This window comes from Equus caballus, chromosome 29 (genome assembly GCF_041296265.1).
Source record: "Equus caballus isolate H_3958 breed thoroughbred chromosome 29, TB-T2T, whole genome shotgun sequence".
NCBI lineage: Eukaryota > Metazoa > Chordata > Mammalia > Perissodactyla > Equidae > Equus > Equus caballus.
Window position 1 is genome coordinate 42,825,303 of NC_091712.1, and position 11,491 is coordinate 42,836,793.

The window sequence follows — 11,491 nt, forward strand, 5'->3', positions numbered from 1 at the left end:
CCTCACTAGTAACCAGAATATTTCAAAACAAGAGAATATTATGATGGTGTCATGAGTATAAGAATGGGAAATGGAGTCACCATGATATAGAGTCTCTCTTAGTGGTTCATGATTATTTAACAGTTTAATTTGTCTGGTTTGTTTTTACTATATAACTAATCAATATTAGCAAACTTGTTTAACACTACTCAAAAAAGATAGCATTCAATATGCATAGTTACTGGGATTTTGGAATATAATTTCCAACAAAGTTCTTTATAGCAAATAAAGAGAACTCTGTGGATGTATCCAATTCTAGAATATTTAACAGTGTGTTATATTATGTGATATGGAATCCAGTTCATAAGATCAGGCCAATGTCAAGTAAACTACTACAGAAACACTGATGGGCAAAGCTTTCCACAGACTCAGCTTGCGCCTAGAGGGATCTAATATTTCTTAATGAAGCCAAGTCAGAGTGAAAAGGAGAGGGTGGCAGCACTGTTTTCTCTGAACATCACTGCAGGTGAGACTTGGCCCCAAGCCTTTCACTGGCACAGAGTCCAGGAGTAAGCATGGGCAGACCACCTGCCTTGGGTGAAAACTCCCTGGAGCATGCCCATTGTGGTGGTGGGAATCCACTCCTGGAACCGACTCCCAGCTTTGAGATATAATTGACATGTAACATTGTGTACGGTTAAGGTGTACTTGTGATGATTTGATGCAAGTATATGTTGCAAAATGTTTACCACAATCAGGTGAGTTAACACAGCCATCCCCTCACATAGTTACCATTTTGTTATGGTGAGAACACTAAAGTTCTACTCTCCTAGCAACTTTCAAGTGAAGAATGTTGTGAACTGTAGTCACCAAGCTGTACATTACATCCCCAGGACCCTATAACTGACAGCCTGTGCCCTGTGACCAACATCTCTCCATTTTCCCACCCCCAGCCCCTGGCAACACCATTCTACTCTCTGCTTCCCTGAGTTTGGCTTTAATACATTCAACATATAAGTGAGATCACGCAATATTTATCTTTCTCTGGTTTATTTCAATTTGCCTCTTGAATGGAGATACACATCACTTGGGAGCCCCACATTTGGGACGGGATATTCCCTCATGTTTTGTGACACGTTGTGAACATATTTACATATATTTGTCTAAGATTTCTGCGAGGTGAGTTCATCCATGGGGGAAATGTGTTGGCTCTGCCAGGGACCTGGGAAGTCCAATGGCCTGACTTTAAGCAACTTCCCTGGCAGTTCTCAGACACTGATTGGTGTTCATATGTCTTTATGAAATTTCAAAAGAAAAAAGATTTCTAATAGTTCCATCCAGATCCTTCAATGTCCCTGGAATCTGCTGCTGGAGGGAGGATTTCCTTATTCCTTAAAGTGTTTTCCTCCAGAATGATGGCCATTCCAGGACAGGCTGGGTCTTTCTCCGGTCTTGAAGGGTTTGAGCTGTAGGTCACCTGACTGTACCTATGCTCCAGGGCCACACAGCATCGAGGCAGCTTTCCTCCAGGATCTAAGGCTGCTTGACTCCTGGACCTGGACAATGCCACTTAGGTTGTTCAATGCCTATATATGCAAAAGGGTGGCTTTCACATTCTTTGTATCTATTTATATATCCTGTATTCAGAAAAATTCGGGATTTCCAGTCTGCCATATAGACATATTTCCAGAAACAGAAGTCCACCTATATTTCCTGCCAAAGAGGTTTATTTTTATACCTAGCAGTCACATTTGTTCTGTTATTAATCTTTTATTTTATTAAAATATTATTTCTTTCCAATAATTTTAGTTCACCTTACAGTTTCTTTTCTATTTTAAATGTGTCTTTTAAAATATATTCTGACTATTCAGTTACCTGAATTTTCCACGACTATATTTGTTTCTACTGATATATTTATATATATATCGTATCGTGGTGGTTTTTTTTCCTAGAATGAAAGCCAGAATAGCAACAATAAACTCCATCCCCTAGAGAGAATGTGAATTAACTTCTGTGATGTGTTCCTATGGGCATCACGGACCCAGATTCCACCTATTATGTCTCGACTTGAGGTTTTTGGAAACTAAAACATCAGTAAAGCTTTGAATCCAAACCACAAGTGAGACAGTTTTGTGTTTAAAAATTAAGACGTTTTTTCACACGCAGAACCCAGGGAATTTTCTTTTCTGCCTGGGTAGAACGCGTCTGGTCTCTTCCCCGAGCTCACTTTCTCTTGTCACCCCAGCCGGTTACGGGTCTCGCCTTCACTCCCACTCACGTGGTCTCAAAGTTCCCATTAAAGCCAAACCTCAAAGTCACCAAGGCAGCGGATTCCCCACAAGGGAGCTGAAGCCTCAGGGAAAATCACACTCTATTTTTTGCTCCCTGTTAAGTTTCGCCCTTGGGGCTTTCCCTGTTCACTCCAAGTTTGGTTTTGTATCTGAGAGACTGTTGTTCTGTCTTATCTGACATTTCGAGGTGCTTTGTGGTAGCAGCCCTGAGTATTCTCTCTGCTACAGCGTCTTCGAACATGACTGATTTTTTTCAAACTGATAGCGTAAGTTACTGCCCAGCTCTTCTTTGACAGAGGAGAGGGGAGAAGACCCTGTGAAGTTAACTGGACAACTCTGGTTTCCACATTAATTACTTTCCAACCTAAAACTATCCGCCTCTTGACTCCCACTGCAAGCTTTTTTTCCATTCCACAGTTTATCTGGTCAACACTCCTTCACACACAAAACGAGGCACGTGCAGAAGCCACAGAGGGGCAGCTGTTTGCTCAAGGGAGCCCCAGAATCCAGACGGGTCCCATTGGATCGTAGCTTACAGGTCTCAAAGGACCTCCCCACAGACGATGCACTGATTTCAGAAACAAATAGTGAGTTCACAATGGAGAACCAGGCAGACAACTGCTTACCCAGGTCACAGTTATGTCACCACCATCCGGATTGTGACGTTCCAGCATCAGCTGCCTCCTGATGTGATGGCACCAGGACAGCAGCGTTTCTGCCAAGACCCAGAAGCCACATCTAGTCACAAAGCAACATCAGACAAACAAATGCAGTGACCTCTTATAAAGGGGCAGCCTGGCTTTCTTCAAACACATCCAGCGTGAGGAGGAGGAGAAGGTGAGAGACAGACACAGTCCTGGACCAGATCCTGAGCCAGGAAGGCCATTTTTCTATAAAGTACAATACAGAGAAAATTGGTGAAAGTTGAATATGAAGTGTGGAATATGTAATAGTATTAAATCCATGTTAACATTTTTATGTTGATAATGTTTTTATCAAAGAATATTTTTGATTTTATTAAGAGTAAAGAGGAAAAATATCTTCAACTTAATCTCAAACAGTTCAGACAAGAATCCTAGCGTCAGAGAGGGAGGGAGGGTCAGAGAGAGGGAGGGTAGCACGCTCACACCACAGATGAAGACAGAGCAATGAGAGATAATACAAAAATTGTGACTTTGGTGAAACACGCTCTAGTTCCTTTTATTATTCTCGCACTTTTACTGAAGTTCAAAACTATAAATGTAAATATAAATTACTAGCAAAAACTATGGGAGAAAACAAAACCCCAGCGTGTCACGTTCTGGCCTTTGTCTACCCAAAAGGTCCCCTTTTACTAATTTGCACACAAGCTCTCAGAGGCCTGCGATTGCTGGGCGTTCTGCTCTGAGGCTTGTGGAATTAATCCATTCATTAAATAAATGACCATGAGCTCCTGGAACACGCCAGGCTTTTCTCTAAGCTCTGGGCATAGAACAGTGAGCAAAATTGACAATGTTCCTGCTCACATTGGCGTTTACATTCCAGTGGAGGGTGACAGAAATCAATCAAATATTTCAAAATTTATAGAGTTTCTGATAGCAGCAATTTCTAGGAAGAAAAACACAGCATGGCCAGGAGATAAGGAGTAAGTGGGAGGGAGGAGGAAGGAGGGAGGAGTGAGTTCCCAAGGTAGCAAGGTCATGAGATCACAGTGGGCCATCATTTCAGCCTTGGCTCTATATTTGAATCCCTGGGGGCTTTTAAAAAAACACCAATTTCCAGGCACCCCCACCAAGGATTCCAATTTCATTCACCTGTGCTTGTAATTGGCATCAATTTTTTTTTTTTTAACAGCTCCCTGGACTAACTCCAGTCTGCAGCTGGGGTTAATAATCCTGAGGTAGGGCTGTTACACCTTGGTAAGTATCTCAAGTTTCCTCTCAGTGGGATGTGGAAGGTTTGAGCTGGAGGAGACAAAGTCGGACTTGCCTTTAAAGACGCTCTGGGGAGAGCAGAGGGGGAAGTCAGGTGACACATGGGGAGGCTGTCGCGACAACCCAGGTGCCTGCTGGTCAGGACCAGGTGGGTGCAGCTGATGATGGAGTGAGAAGTGGGGCAGGGGTGCAGGGTCGTTCCAGATGTATTTACCACTGAGTCACTCTTATCAGCCCCTGTTTAAAACTGGTGAGAGAGAAAAGACTCGCACCTGGCTGTATAAGCAACTACAAGCGGGTTTTTGCCATTTCCTGAGTTAGGAGGACAAAGGAGAGGATGGCTAGCAGGTGGGATCAGTAATCTGTTTTTTGACGTAATCAATTTGAAAAGTCCAACTCAGGAGTTGAATAGCCAGGTGAGAATGAAGACAACGGAGCCCAATAACGTAAGAAATTAATCTTTACACCTGATTTCCTAGAAGAAACAAGAATGCTGGTACTGGCTCCTACCTCTGCTGTGTTTTCATCCTAAAGGAAGTTTATCAAATAAGACACAGTATTAGATCCTTGCGTTTTTCTGTGATTTGTGGATGCATCATAAACTATCATTTCAATAGGAAAGTTTGCTTAGGTATCGTTTCAAGGAGCAGTAAAAAAGCAGAAAGCAAGTCCCTGGGGGTGTATATGTGAGAGGCTCCATGACAAGGAAGCAGAGAACTGACTCACGAGCCATTTTCTGTGCAGCAAAGCACTGAGGCCTCAAGATCACCTGGAAATTTTGAGAGCTGGCAAGTCCTCTTTACAAGTAGGCACCACTCCGAGCTCTCCCTGCTCTTCCAGGCCCAAGGAGTCCACCACAGAATGACTCCCCTGTGGAAACAGAGGGTCTGCCATGGTCCCCAGCCATCAACAAGCCAGGAGCTGAGCAAGTTGACCAGGTGAATCACCCACACAGCACTGCTCCTGACAGTGTTTATGGTCAAGGCCCGTTGTCTTAGTCCATTCAGGCTGCTATGCCAGAACACAACAGCCTGGGGGCTTCTGAAGAACAGAGGTTGATTTCTCACCGTTATGGAGGCTGGAGTCCAGCCTCAGTGCACTAGCATGGTTGGGTCCTGTCGATAGAGCCTCCTGGGGGCTACAGAGGCAGTCTTCCCTCCTGAGGTGAAGGAGGCGGGGTAGTGTGTTGGCTTCCTTTTATAAGGGCACCAATCCCATCATGCGGGCTCCACCCTCGTGACCCACTCACCTCCCACAGGCCCCACCTGCCAACCTCATCACCTGGGGGTCAGGATTTCAACAGATGAATTTGGGGGGACACGAGCTTTCAGCCTATAGCACCCATCCAATTCCGAGACAGATTTCATCCCGGGCTAAAAGCAATCTTGGTTCAATAAAATTGGATCATTCAAAACCCTAAGTAAATTCCATTTATCAAGGTTCATTTTCAAGAGCACAGCACAAATTGAAATTTTAAAAATCAATCAGGAAAATTGCCAGTGTGTTCTCAGTAAAGACAGGTCTGACCACTGTCTTCCACCAGAAAGGTGGGTATCGGACTCCAAGGCATCCTCAGAAAGCTGAGTCACTGGAAAGACTAGAATTCATGGCGTTTCGCCTCACATGGTAAAGGATTGACGTGTTTAATTCACCCCATGAACTAAGAACCATTGCAGGAGAATATGCGCAAACGATGGTCATATGATGTGCAATTACAACCTCCATTCTATTTGCTTTAATGTAGTCATCTCTTCCTAATAGTTTCAGTTAATGCTAGTGTATTAGTGATTTACTTATTCCATCATCTGTTACCTTTCTCTAGCGTTTTCCAGAAGGTACCAAAGGAGAAAAACGTGGGTGAAAATTCAAACAGCATGCAAATCTATTAATTCTTTAATCTATGTTTTTACAAACTGATTTAAAGGTAATACTGTACAATTTAGCGGTCAACACCTTAATCCAGTTCATTGGACACCAGCATTCTGCAGAAATGTAGGTTAGAAGTAGCCACTTCCGACAGAAGTAGTAAACACTGCTTTATGCGCGTCCTAAAGTGGACGCGATGGAGCACAGCATCCCGTGGCACATGTTTGACTCCTCAGCAACTTCGCTTGGAGCCAGCACCGGGCTGAGCAGATCCAGGCACCCCAGGACTGGCTACGTAACCGGGCCAATGCTGAGCCTCTGGAAGTGTCAGTCTCTGCATCCTTGGAAAAGAAGCATAGTAAGTGAATCATGGATTTTATGAGGATTAAGTGAGAGAAATCTGAGGTGCTTAGCAAAATGTCTAAGGCAAGATCAGTGTTCACTACGTGTTAACTTTACATAAATTGTCTCATACAACAACACACAAAAGGTGAAGTGTATTTTAACTTTACAGATGTGGAAATAGTGACTCAGAGGAGCCAAGTGCTTTTTCAAGGTCACACGTGAAGGAAATGACACCTGGATTTCAGACCCAGGTGTGGGCGCCTCCCAACCCTGCATCCTCTCCTGCATCCCTCAGGTTCCCACCATCTTCCGCGGATTGCAGACAGAACGTTCGCAACAGCCTAAAAACGCTAACATGTTGGGGTGCTAATAACATGGCACACAATTTCCCTCAAAAAAAAGAAAACTTTTACTTTGATTTTTCTTATTACACAAAATAACATTTTTACCCGCAACTATGATTTTAAAAGTGAACATATGCAGGAAAATAATTTGAAAAATCATATCAACGTCAAGCAGTTCAAACATAGCAATTCTGCATGCACTACTTTCTAACCAACTGTCTGAATATGAGAATAATATCGCAAGCAAATATATCACCAGGACATTGTTTCGTAACCATTGGGAACTGCCTTAGGCCAAGCCTGGAGCAGAGAAAAGCCCCGTCTGTGCAGGTCCAACATCTGAATAGTCAGCAGGACCATGCTCATTGCATGTCTCCTCCTGGATGTGCAGAGTCTACAATACTGATCAATACGAATACGTCTCATCTGCCTGCCTTGCCAAGCCACAAACACCGCGATCCTGCAGTCTGGTGTTTCCCCAGGGTTGATAAGCAATTATTGCAGCCTTTGATTAATATAGCTTGTTCTGGCCAAGGAATTCATTCCTAAAATTCCCACCTGTGAAGGAATAGAATGTCTCTTCAAGGTTGTGCTGGCAATTCAGGTGGTCCTGTGTCCAAATGCAGACAGCAACTTGGCGGAAACAGAGTCACACCTGCGTCTGGGGTGACCAGAATAGACCAGGCTCACTCCCCCTCCTGGTGCAGTGAAGCCATGTGACGAGTTTTCAAAAGTGGCCTCTCATAACTCCGTTTTTAAAATATTTTCTTTGAAAAAACAAGGCAACAACACCAAGACATCAAGCTATTCCCCTTTTCACCCTGAACAAGCAATTGTTATCCTTTGTGATTTTTCATGCATGGGATAAAAATATCTGGAGAAACAAACTGTTCCAAAGCCCCAAACCGATTAACCCACCTCTTTGTCCGTAATGCTGTGCTTCAGACGTAAGCTTCATGTTGGAAATTCCACTCAGCAAGATATGCACGTAGTTTACCGATTTGCGCTTAGAATAGCACCTCAGCTTTGTGATCAAGAATTTCATCACACTACTGTTTCAGTTGCTAAGTTGAATTATATAAAACAATTTAAAAAAATCTTAAGAGGGATGTTCTAAAATGAATGTTTAATCTTGGTTGTATTTGTCTTGCTATACTGCAAAAAGTAGTGAAAATGTCAGACTTTTCAATTTACCAGTATGCACTTTGCCTATGAGTGTAAAGTTATGTCCTTGAAATTCCTGAAAAGACTGGAATTTTCTTTTTTCTTTTTACCAGTTCACCTGTTATGAACTCTGCTTTCATTATTAACGTTTTTGCTTAAATTGCCAGATCTGGATGCTTCTCATGATTAATTTAGATTTGTAAACGGAGCCTGAATGGAGTAGTTGTGCATTACTAGCGTCTCTGCTATTGACAGCTGTGAGTGGAACAACTTACACATGGAAGCTGCTTAAAACAATAGCCTGAAGCAATTACGTCGAAATAACCGCTCAGAAACAGCCACACCTGCTTCCCATCCATCCTTATTAACAAGGCCCACTCAAAATTACAAGTGATAGGAAGCAAAGTAACCATTACCAGCTGGTATGTGCAGATGTCAGAATGAACACCATGGAGGTGGGAGACCTGAATTCCATACAACCTGCAAACGTGTGTGATGAGAGTCCAGAACTTTCCTTGATCGATTCTGTTGGGGTCAAAATGATTTTCTTTTCAACATGCGACAGTCTACCATGGGTTCTGAAGGGAGAGAAGGGAAACACGTAGAGCAAGTTGAGCGGTCAAACCGGGGGCTTTTTATATTTGAGGAAACTTTTTGTACCGCTGATCCAGTCTCCAGAGAGAAACAGGTTTCAGTGCCTCGTCTCCGATTGGGTTCGGGAGCAGGCCAATTAGGTGTGGAAGAGCAGCAGGGGACGCGCCCATTGTCCTCCAGCTGTGCGGACAGGAATCCTTACCGGAGGATGCCGTGGCACATGGGAGTGTTCGGGTTGCATGAAGAAAGCTCACACACATATCTATCGTCCACATTTCAATATTTCAGAGACCCGAAAGTGCGGATTCAGTCGGTCGTCCTCGTCAGCTCACAGCCTGGGTTTCTTGCTGGGGCGAAGTAGTGGTGTGTTCCCTGAAACAAGGCTCTTTGCTAGACAGAATGAGCGCTAAGCAGTATCACAAGTTCCGTTGGTTCGAGATACAGCGGGCTTGACCTGGGCAAAGCAACAGATGGTAAACGAGGTCAAACTGATTAGTTACAAAACTTGCTGTTCTTTACAGATTTGGTCCTACAAAATAGAAATCTTTCGAGCATAATTGTGTTAGACTCTGCAGTTCTTTTAGATGGGAGTACTTTAGCTCACATTTTATTCTCTTCCAGAAACAAAGGATTGGTAACATTAGAGATTGTGTGTGGGCCTTGCACATGTGAGTGTACGTGTGTGCGTGCACTGCTGATGGCATAGTTTTTGTTCAGTGAAAACCAAGAAACGTGCTGATGCCCCCAAAAGTCTTTAAAACCACAAAGTGTCCATACGAGACTGTGACTACATAGACAGTCTGCTAAAATTAGTTTTCTTAAATCCATATTTTACAGGAAAAATGAAGAGGAAGCAGTATATAGCAAGTAAAGAAAAAATGAAGAAAGTCTTCATGGGGAAAACCCGGAAAGTCAAAGGTGGTAGGTAGGACTATAAGAGACTGAGAATATCTCCGTATCTGCCTGATGGCTTAATTCTGAAGGGCCACCTCTTCTGGGAAGCCTTCCATGCTTACCTCATCTGAAATATCAAACTTCTCACTCCTCACCAACCCTACTTCCATCGTTCTGCGTTCTGCTTGAGTTCCTTCCTCCTCCTCATCACTATCTGACATTGGACGGTTGTTTTTGTTTGGTTACTGCTTTGTCTTCAGGTGGCTGGTGGTGAATCTTTCCCAGAAGATAGACTACAAGATGGAAGGAATGTATCCTTTCGTCACTACTTATCTCTAGAGTCTAGAGAAGAGCCTGAAACCTAGTAATTCAATGAAATTAGGAACAAATAACTGGTACAAGTCCAAAAATACTTCTACAGATTCATCCCTACAAATGAATCCATTTTCCATATATTAACAAACAAAAGAAAGCATAGAAATTTCTCTTTTCTGCTAAAAATACATCTTTTATTTATAAATACGCCAAGCCTCACGCCAATTATTTTTTAGTGTTTGTCATTGATCAAGGATTAAATCAAAAGTGTGAATTCTCCAGGGTTTTCCATTACTTTTAGGAGAAAAGCCATTTCATCATTTTGGTAACGGCATTGCCGCGCGAATCTGCCCGCCTTTGTTAAAATCAGAAACACATGGAGACCAGCCTTGATAATTCCCTGAGCAGATAAAACCAGTTTAGTCATTAAGCAAAGTTTAATTTGGCTTCTTTTGCAAGACTAACTTGACTCGGGTCATTTCTTGTTTAAGCCTCTGGAAATCGTAAGCAAAACTTAAAGTGTTTCCCCAGGTTGGCACGAGGTAAATGCTGACCAACCCCCTTTCATTAGGAAAATTCTAATGTTGTAGCCGATCCCTGTGAAGAGAAACCAGTCACCGCCCCACACTCCACAGCCACTGGATAACGATACACACGGAGCCTCCTTCCTAGTTTGGTGTGAGCGCTCCTGTTCTAGAAGTGACTTTTGGGTGCGTGCACAACAAACTTTTACTAATTACTACTTCGGTCACTCACTGGCTTTACTTCTGAACTTTTGACACTCTTTACCATTTTCAACTCTTGCTTTTTACTTAAATCTGGACATGTGATTATTATCGTTTACGTCATTTCAAACATAGAGAATTATGTCTAATATCAAATCCATTATTTTTTAAAAGTATGAGTAATTGGTAATTCTGATGCCATAACGAAAAATATTTATATGTAATTTTACAGAAAAACTCCTGATTTTGCTAAATTTTACTATAGCTAGAAGGAATTGGGTCTGTTCCTAGATCTTACTGTAGTAACATTTGAGTTAACCAACTAAACCTCTTTTAAAATTGAGATCATTAAGGACATCAATATCTAGCAGTGAAAAGTTGTGCAAGTATGAAATTGACTTGAATGTTATAATTAAGTGCATCAAAGAACATAGTCACCTACTTTTTAATTATAAAAGTGATGATTGGGGCTAGCCTGGTGGCACAGCCATTAAGTTCCCACATTCCACTTCTGCGGCCCCGGGTTCACCGGTTCAGATCCTGGGGGTGGACATGGCACTGATTGTCAAGCCATGCTGTGGCAGGCATCCCACATATAAAGTAGAGGAAGATTGGCATGGATGTTAGCTCAGGGCCAGTCTTCCTCAGCAAAAAGAGGAGGATTGGCAGCAGATGTTAGCTCAGGGCCAATCTTCCTCAAGAAAAAAAAAATGATGATGATGATGATAACTATATAAGCTAACACAATGTGCTTCAGGATCTCTTTGGAACACTACATTTTTCATATTTGCTGTATACCTATGTGTATGTGTGTGTCCATGTGTATGTGTGTGCCCACGTGTGTCTCCGTGTTTGTGTATGTGTGTGTGTCAATGGGGAGTACAGATGATTTGTGATTATCTGCTGAGGTTGAATCCTTGAGTCATTGGCTCTAAGACATCTGCCCATCAAGGACTTCCACACACAGCATTAGGGAATGGTCTCCTGTATTTCCCCTACAATGTTTACAGTGTTCACTGGCCTTCCTGGAATTTAGTTTTGAAAGTTGTATTCAGCAGGAA

At 42.7% G+C, this 11,491-nt stretch overlaps 1 long non-coding RNA gene across 1 annotated transcript; it reads left to right on the plus strand.

Annotated features, from left to right (window-relative positions):
• The first annotated feature begins 305 nt into the window (after positions 1–305).
• On the plus strand, positions 306–9,912 carry LOC111771246 (uncharacterized). The gene is made up of 4 exons (XR_002804972.2): positions 306–505; positions 2,688–3,107; positions 4,104–4,168; positions 9,334–9,912. It is a non-coding gene; the product is annotated as an uncharacterized lncRNA (long non-coding RNA).
• The last annotated feature ends 1,579 nt before the right edge of the window (positions 9,913–11,491 follow it).